At 37.4% G+C, this 8,626-nt stretch overlaps 2 long non-coding RNA genes across 2 annotated transcripts in view; one reads left to right on the top strand and one right to left on the bottom strand.

Annotated features, from left to right (window-relative positions):
• The first annotated feature begins 664 nt into the window (after positions 1–664).
• Positions 665–5,333, top strand: LOC143988832 (uncharacterized). The gene is made up of 3 exons (XR_013276930.1): positions 665–775; positions 1,012–1,078; positions 3,207–5,333. It is a non-coding gene; the product is annotated as an uncharacterized LOC143988832 (long non-coding RNA).
• Positions 5,334–8,031: 2,698 nt separating this feature from the next.
• LOC143988782 (uncharacterized) overlaps positions 8,032–8,626 on the bottom strand; it is a 2,192-nt gene continuing 1,597 nt past the window's right edge. Inside the window, exons 2-3 of the long non-coding RNA XR_013276918.1 lie at positions 8,436–8,626; positions 8,032–8,319 (exon numbers count right to left, since the gene is read on the bottom strand). The exon at positions 8,436–8,626 is cut by the window's right edge and continues 180 nt beyond it. This is a non-coding gene — a long non-coding RNA (uncharacterized LOC143988782). The remainder of the gene's footprint in view (positions 8,320–8,435) is intronic.

The raw sequence follows: 8,626 nt of genomic DNA, 5'->3' as shown, positions 1-8,626 counted from the left end.
TTTTTACTGTTAAATGTTATGTCAATGTTAGTTTTAATTTAGAATATAAACAACCGTAAATTTTTGTTTTATTTTGTCTTTATTTTTTATTTTTATTTTTTTTATCGATTTTTTTTTATTTTAATTTTTTATTTTTTTTTTTATTTTTTTTTAATCGTATTTTTTTTTTTCGGTTGCTGTTATATTATATTGTTTTAAAAAAAATCGAAATGTATAATCAAGAATTGGCTCTATCTATGTCTAAAATTATATAGATATATATATATATATATATATATATATATATATATATATATATATATATATATATATATATATATATATATATATATATTTTTTTTTTTTATCATGTTCATAATTTTAATTTTTTATATTTGTATTGTAATTTATTATTTTTTAGAACACACGTATACATTTATTAAAATTATTTTTATTTATTTTAGAATATATACGTCAACCATTTTTTATTTTTTTTTTGTTTAACCCATTTATTTGTTTTTATTTAACTATGTTTGTTAATTCGATCTCAATGTTATATTTTAATTCTTGATTTTACTTTAATAATGTGTAATTTTAAAAATATATATATATATATATATATATAATTTAATAATTTTTTTTTTTTAGTCTTTTATTTTTTTTACATTAATTTATATGTTAGGAAATTTTTTTAAAAATATTTTTTAATTGTCTTCTCAGATTTTATATAGTACTCTGATTGTGCCTTTTAAATTGAAGATCTTTATCATTGTCAATCAAAACCTTCAATTATAAGGTAAGTTCCAACTTTTTTTTTTTTTATATTTTTTTTTTTTGGCTGCGTTTATACTTTTATTTTTCGCATTAATACTTTAAAAAATGTTATTTTTAAAATATTTTGCTAACTACAAAAATTATTAAAAAGCCATTTTTATAATTTTTTTTTTTTTTTTAATCCTTTTTTTTTTATTTTTATAACATAATTATTAAACTTTACTAATGTATTTTTATTTTATATTTCTTTCCTTTCAGTTAACGAACTACTGCATAGAAAATTCTGTGACCGATTTCTTAGCTGTTTAATCTACATCGGATTCAAGTAAGTTATTTAACCACTTAATAACCGGCCCATAGCCGAATGACGGCTTTAGGGCGGTTTCTTAACTGTGCGAGGCCGTCATATGATGTCCTCCCAGAATTCCGCTCTCGCGCGCCCCCTGGGGCGCGCACTCGAGAGCATCCGTGACGGATCACGGTAAACGGCCGCTCGTCGCGGCTGTTTACCAGGTGATCGCTCCGTCAAATGACGGAGCGATCACTTGTAAACAAACCGGCGTCATGTTATGACGCCGGTTCCTCCCTCCCCCTCTACCGATCGGAACAGCGGAGGGGGAGGAGATCGGTGTCAGCAGCGATGTGGGCTGCATCTGCAGTGCTCACATCGCTGCTCACCGAAAATTAACCCCTCAATTCCCTGCAAATACTCTGCAATACCCTGCCATTACCCTGCCATTACCCTGCCATTACCCTGCCATTACCCTGCCATTACCCTGCCATTACCCTGCCATTACCCTGCCATTACCCTGCCATTACCCTGCAATACCCTGCAACGCTCTGCAACACCCGCCAATACCCTGCAACACTCTGCATCACCCACCAATACCCTGAAACACTCTGCAATGCTCTGCAACACCCGCCAATACCGTGCAATGCTCTGCAACACCCTCCAATATCCTGCAATGCTCTGCAATGCAATACTCTGCAACGCCATACTCTGAGATACCCTGCAATACCCAGCCATAGACACCCCCCCCCCTCCCGCCGCCCTCCGGTGCTTCTAAAGACCAAATAATATCCACCAATTTGTACTTATTTTTACCAAAGATATGTAGTGGTATAAATTTTGGCCAAAATATATGAAGAAAAAATTACTAATCTGCTAAATTTTATAACAGAAATCAAGAAAAATTCATTTTTTTACAGAATTTTCTGTATTTTTTCTTTTATAGCACAAAAAATAAAAAACCCAGCGGTGATTAAATACCACCAAAAGAAAGCTCCATTTGTGTGAAAAAAAAAGGACAAAAATTTCATATAGGTCCAGTGTTGCATGACTGAGTAATTGTCATTCAAAATGTGAGAGCACCGAAACCTGAAAATTGGTCTGGTTGTTAAGGGTGTTTAAGTGCCCAGTGGTCAAGTGGTTAATGCATTAAAAAAATGTGTGTATGTGTCTGTAAACCACTTTGCGCCCGCTTTATAGCCAATAGATGGCTGCAGAGCGGACGCTAAGACCCCTTTCACACTGTGGCGGTTTTCATGCGTTACAGCGGTAAAAATAGCACCTGTGTAGCGCCTGAAAAAACTGGCCTCTTTCACCACAGTGTTATGGGTTCACATTGCAGCGATGCGGGAACGCCGCAAATCCGTGGCGGGTTCCCGCATTGCATGCCTCCCGGCGGCAGTTCACACTGCCCTATGCGAACTGCTGGGAGTGTCAGTGAAACATCAATGACACCCCCAGATCAGTTCGCATATCGCAGTGCGATCTGCAAACTCGGACAGGAATCGTATCGCATGGTGTGAACACCCATGCGATCCGATTCTGCTGCAGACCAAAAAAAGGGTCCCGTGCGAGTTTGGGGCGGGTGTGATGCGAATTCAGCCATACTATCTGTATGGCTGAACTCGCATTGCACAGAGATCCGATGTGATTTGCACTGCAAGGCGGTGCGAATCACATCCAGTTCTTGTATCCGCAGCAGTGTGAACCCAGCCTGAAAGCCGGAGGGCTTTCACACTGGAGCGTTGCGCTAGCAGGATGCTGAAAAAAGTCCTGCTAGCCGCATCTTCTGAGCGATGAAGGAGCGGTGTATTAACCGCTCATACCCATCGAAATCAATGGGACAGCGCGACTTTGTTCATTTATAGCACAAATGAAATAGAAAAAAAAAAACACAGGTGATCATACAAGAGCAAAAGACAGTTCTACTTGTGTGAAACAATCTAAATAATAAAAGTTCGATTTGGTGTTACATGCCTGAGTAATTGTCGTTCAAAGTGTGAGAGCAACGAAAGCTCAAAATTGGTCTGGGCAGGAGGGGTGTTTAAGTGCCCAGTAGGCAAGTGGTTAACGCACTATAAACACGTTTATGTTCTTGTACTGTTTTTGTTGTTTGGTTTGCTTTTATTTTTAATAATTTTTATTTTTATTTTTTATCCCATAGATTCAAAAGACAAGTGGAATTGATTATTCAAAGCCATGCCAAAAATTAAATATTGAATTTAATTTGTGTAACTTTATTTTTTTGTCTGTCTTTTTTTTTTTTTTTTTTTTATGTGTGTGATTTTAGATGTGAGACTTTTCTTGCCTCAAACTTTTTTCTGAATCTCCTTTGCTCTCTCTATCCTTTGCTCTCTCTATCCTTTGCTCTCTCTATCCTTTGCTCTCTCTATCCTTTGCTCTCTCTATCCTTTGCTCTCTCTATCCTTTGCTCTCTCTATCCTTTGCTCTCTCTATCCTTTGCTCTCTCTATCCTTTGCTCTCTCTATCCTTTGCTCCCTCGCTTCCGCTGTCCCTCGCTTCCGCTGTCCCTCGCTTCCGCTGTCCCTCGCTTCCGCTGTCCCTCGCTTCCGCTGTCCCTTGCTTCCGCTGTCCTCTATCCTTTGTTCTCTTTATCCTCTGTCCTTTGCTCTCTCTATCCTCTGTCCTTTGCTCTCTCTATCCTCTGTCCTTTGCTCTCTCTATCCTCTGTCCTTTGCTCTCTCTATCCTCTGTCCTTTGCTCTCTCTATCCTCTGTCCTTTGCTCTCTCTATCCTTTGCTCCTTCGCTTCCGCTGTCCCTCGCTTCCGCTGTCCCTCGCTAACTCTCTATCCTCTGTCCCTCGCTAACTCTCTATCCTCTGTCCCTCGCTAACTCTCTATCCTCTGTCCCTCGCTAACTCTCTATCCTCTGTCCCTCGCTAACTCTCTATCCTCTGTCCCTCGCTAACTCTCTATCCTCTGTCCCTCGCTAACTCTCTATCCTCTGTCCCTCGCTAACTCTCTATCCTCTGTCCCTCGCTAACTCTCTATCCTCTGTCCCTCGCTAACTCTCTATCCTCTGTCCCTCGCTAACTCTCTATCCTCTGTCCCTCGCTAACTTTCTATCCTCTGTCCTTCACTCTCTCTTCGCTCTCTCTCTCTCACCTTCGTTCTCTCTTCGCTCTCTCTCTCGCCTTTGCTCTCTGTTTTCCATCTCCGACAATTGGATTTTATTAAAATCCATAATTTTAAACTTTTTTTTTTTTTTTTTTGAATCAATGTATAATTTTGTGTATTGTCTCAATCACGGCTTCTTTTACCTTTTTAGCTCTTTCTCCTTTGTCTATGTCTCCATCTTCTTTATATCTATATCTCTACATCTATTTTATATCACCATTATCTCGCATTTTGACTCTACTGCTATCAAACCACCTATCTCTCTCTCTTTCCCCTCAGACAATTGGATTTGATACTTTCTAATCCATAATAAAAATGTATTGTTTTCCTTTTCTTTTGATTTTTTTTTTTTTTTTTTTTTTGTTTTCATCTTCTTTCTTCTAGTTTCTGCTCGCTCTCTATCCTCAGTCCCTCTCTCTCTATCCATCCTCTGTCCCTCTCTCTCTCTATCCATCCTCTGTCCCTCTCTCTCTCTCTCTCTCTCTCTCTCTATCCATCCTCTTTCCCTCTCTCTCTCTCTCTATCCATCCTCTGTCCCTCTCTCTCTCTCTCTCTCTCTCTCTCTATCCATCCTCTGTCCCTCTCTCTCTCTCTCTCTCTATCCATCCTCTGTCCCTCTCTCTCTCTATCCATCCTCTGTCCCTCTCTCTCTCTCTCTATCCATCCTCTGTCCCTCTCTCTCTCTCTCTATCCATCCTCTGTCCCTCTCTCTCTCTCTCTCTCTCTCTATCCATCCTCTGTCCCTCTCTCTCTCTCTCCATCCTCGCTCCCTCTCTCTCTCTCTCTCTCTCTCCATCCTCGCTCCCTCTCTCTCTCTCTCTCTCTCTCCACCCTCTCTCTCTCTCTCTCTCTCTCTCTCTCTCCACCCTCTCTCTCTCTCTCTCTCTCTCTCTCCACCCTCTCTCTCTCTCTCTCTCTCTCTCCACCCTCTCTATCCATCCTCGCGCTTCCTCGCTCTCTCTCTATCCATGCTCGCTACCGCTCTCTCTTCTCTTGTGTAATCCGCACTGTAAAATTTTATTAAATATTATATTTTAAATGGAGTTGTTAATTTTTTATTTTATTTTTTTTAATGTAATTTTATTTCATGTTAAAAAAAAAAAATTTTGAATATACTCTTAAATAAATTATTTAATTAAATAAAACCAAGTGTCTTTTTTTTTTTATTTGTATTTTTAATATCTAATGTCAAAAAAAATAAATATATTTATATATATATATATAATTTTTAATATATTTGTTTGACTAATTTTACTCTTCTTTATTGAATAGAAATGCCGAGCTGCTTTGCACTTTGTTGCAGCCACGACAGTGATGCTCAGTCAAATCCTCCAATAAGAAAATATTATATTTTCCCGAAGGATGCGACACTTCTTAAAATCTGGCTTCAAAACGCCGGTATGGAGCCTGAGATGATAGAACAATACGTTCCACTAATCCAAAGTGATGTGCGTGGGAACGTGTACAGGATGTGTTCTGCGCACTTCCAAGCTGATTCTTTCATTGGCCAAGGGCAAAAAAGAAAATTGAAAGGAGATGCAATACCAACTATTTTTCCGAAAATCTCAATGATCACCAGCTCCGATACTAAATGGAGCACAAGACTTAATAAAATTCGTAGATCAAAATACGCGATGCCAGGAACCTCAACATCTGAAATTGTAAATACTACATGTTCATGTAAATGTGTCAAAGTGCAAATGAAAGATGCAGAAACCCAAACAACAAATTTGGAGGATACTGTCCCGGAATCACAGGAAAACTATAGTAAAATAGCTAGTGCAAGATCAATCTCCTTGGATCACCCGTATTGCAGTTCTGGGGCTGGTTTAATGACACCTCCTCCGGTTCCACATACTGCAACTGGACTTTGGACACCGAACGTCCAACCCACACCAGTAATGAGTTCACCCTTACAATCTGAGGTCGATAGTCCTGAAATCCGTCCCAAAAGAAAATTGGCATACTACGACGACCCAATTTTCCGATTGTCTGATTGTGAAACTCCTTTGAAAGATGATGTAAGTCTTTGTGAAAGTGTTGAAGACACACAAATAGATGACACTCTACAATACCCCCTTAACCTCGTAAACGAAAAAAAATTTATTGTTTTTGAAAGCAGGCTGGATCAATTGCTGTTTCAAATGCGATGTCCAGATCCAGACTGTATTTCAAAAATAAAAAAAATTGAAAAACAACTAATTGGCACGTTGGTTTGTGTCTTTTCCACATGCTCTGCTGACCACCGCAAAAAGCTGTGGGAAAGCCAGCCAAAAATTAAGAATTATCCCGCAGGAAATATTTTACTTTCAGGCGCCATTTGTGTGAGTGGAGGAAGCTATACCAAAGTGAGAGAAATGTTTGAATTTTGCGGCATCGAGATATTTGGAGAAACTTCTTACAATCGAGCGCAAAATCAATACATTTTTCACGCTATTGACTATAGTTGGCAAAAAAACAAGGGCTATGTTTCTGAAGAATTAAAAAAAAAACCATTGTATCTTGTAGGAGACGGACAATGCGATAGCCCTGGCTTTTCTGCCAAATTTTCCACTTATACATTCATGGACCTTTTCTCCAAAAAAATTGTAGATTTTGAGTTGGTGCAGGTGTCACAAACAACCTCATCAGTCGCCATGGAAAAATTTGGATTTACAAAAGTTTTAGACAGACTAATTGAAAGCAAATTCGATGTTCAATTTGTGGGAACCGATAGACACACCGGCATACGCAAATTGTTAACCACTGCAAAATATGAAAATATTAATCATCAATTTGACATTTGGCACTATGTTAAAAATTTAAAAAGAAGATTGGTACAAATTTCCAAAAAAAAAATTCATAGTGCCATTATGCCGTGGATCAGATCCATAACAAACCATTTCTATTGGTGTAGTAGAGCTTCCAAAGGAAACGAGGAACGTTTTAAAGAACTTTGGCAATCTTTACTACATCATGTAGTAAATGAACATGTATGGATGGTTGGCGATATCGAGCACAAATGTTTGCACAATGAGATTGATGTTGATGCACCAAAGGTTCCCTGGTTAGTCCATCAAACACCTGCATTTCATGCGTTATCTTCAATTGTTTTGGATCCCAAGTTAGAAAAGGACATGAAGCATCTAACTTTTTTTTGTCAAACCGGTGTTATTGAAACGTACCACAGTATGATTCTAAAATATCGACCTAAACGAATACATTATCGTTATGATTCTATGGATGCTCGAACTAAATTGGCGGCATTAAGCCACAATCATAATGTGGTACGTAAACCTGCTTTGACAAAAAAAAAAGATGACAGTGGTGCAGAGATTCTAATCGAGAGGAAAAATTTGGAGTATCCCCGAGGCCGTAAGAAATGGATTGTCCGAAATGTGTATGAGAAAATGGATACCGATCATGCAAAAGAAATGATCGGTAACATGATATGCATAGTGGAGGGCACAATAATCAGCACATGGAAGCCAAAGAACCCTCAAATGCCTAAAAACATTGCCCCAATAGAACGCCCCGAAAAATCTGCTGTCGTGCTTGAACACATGACAAGATTTCCAAAAGGCAACTGACAAACTAGAACTCTTCATATGTACATTTTTATTATTAATTAATAAATACATTTATAACCATTAAATTATTCATGTTTTGTTTTCTATTTTTTTTTTGTTAATAAGTAATGTATAATATATAATTTTATAATGTAATATATATTTAAGTTGAGTCAATAAATAAAGGAATATTGTTGCTTGTTTTATTATGACTTTTATTTTTAGCAAACCCAAAAAAATAACATTAACTATCAATTAAAAAAAAAAAAAAAAAACAAAAAAAATTAAATCACTTACTGATAATTGCTATTATTTTACTTTTATTAGGAAAAAAATATACATTTAATTCAAAAATTTAACAAACTATAACAAAAAATATTTAAATTTTTAAAACAAGAAAACTAATGAAATGCCATTTCTGATGCATCATAATCATCCGAATACAGAAAACCAACGTAAGAGCCGTTCGGATCAGGAAAAACGTCACGGACTATTTTGACAGCACATGACGGAATCACCCTTCTGTTCCCCTTCCCTAAATATCCATATATCCAAGCAATAAATGTACGATATGCTGTTTTTCTGAGTCTCCTGTTTTTAAAAAAAACAACAAAAAATAATAACAGACATCTATACATGATTACAATCGCAACTATCTAATTTAAATTACTAACTACATTTTAAATTTTTGAGAATAGCTATATTACCGATTATTGTCTGCATCGACAAATGGTAAACTCTCGAGATGCATCGTAAGAAACGTGAGTCTAACGTGTTCTTCGGTCGCTATTTGAGATTGGAATATCTCTGCTTCTGTGATGCATTTTTTCCCTTCAGGGATACAGGCTTGAACCTCGTCGACCTCTTGACAGCACCTCGATTCGACTTGTGTGGGCAT

This window comes from Lithobates pipiens, unplaced genomic scaffold (assembly GCF_037356315.1).
Source record: "Lithobates pipiens isolate NorthernLeopardFrog02 unplaced genomic scaffold, aLitPip1_a1.2 Scaffold_1, whole genome shotgun sequence".
Lineage (NCBI taxonomy): Eukaryota > Metazoa > Chordata > Amphibia > Anura > Ranidae > Lithobates > Lithobates pipiens.
This window is presented reverse-complemented; position numbering and strand designations above follow the sequence as displayed.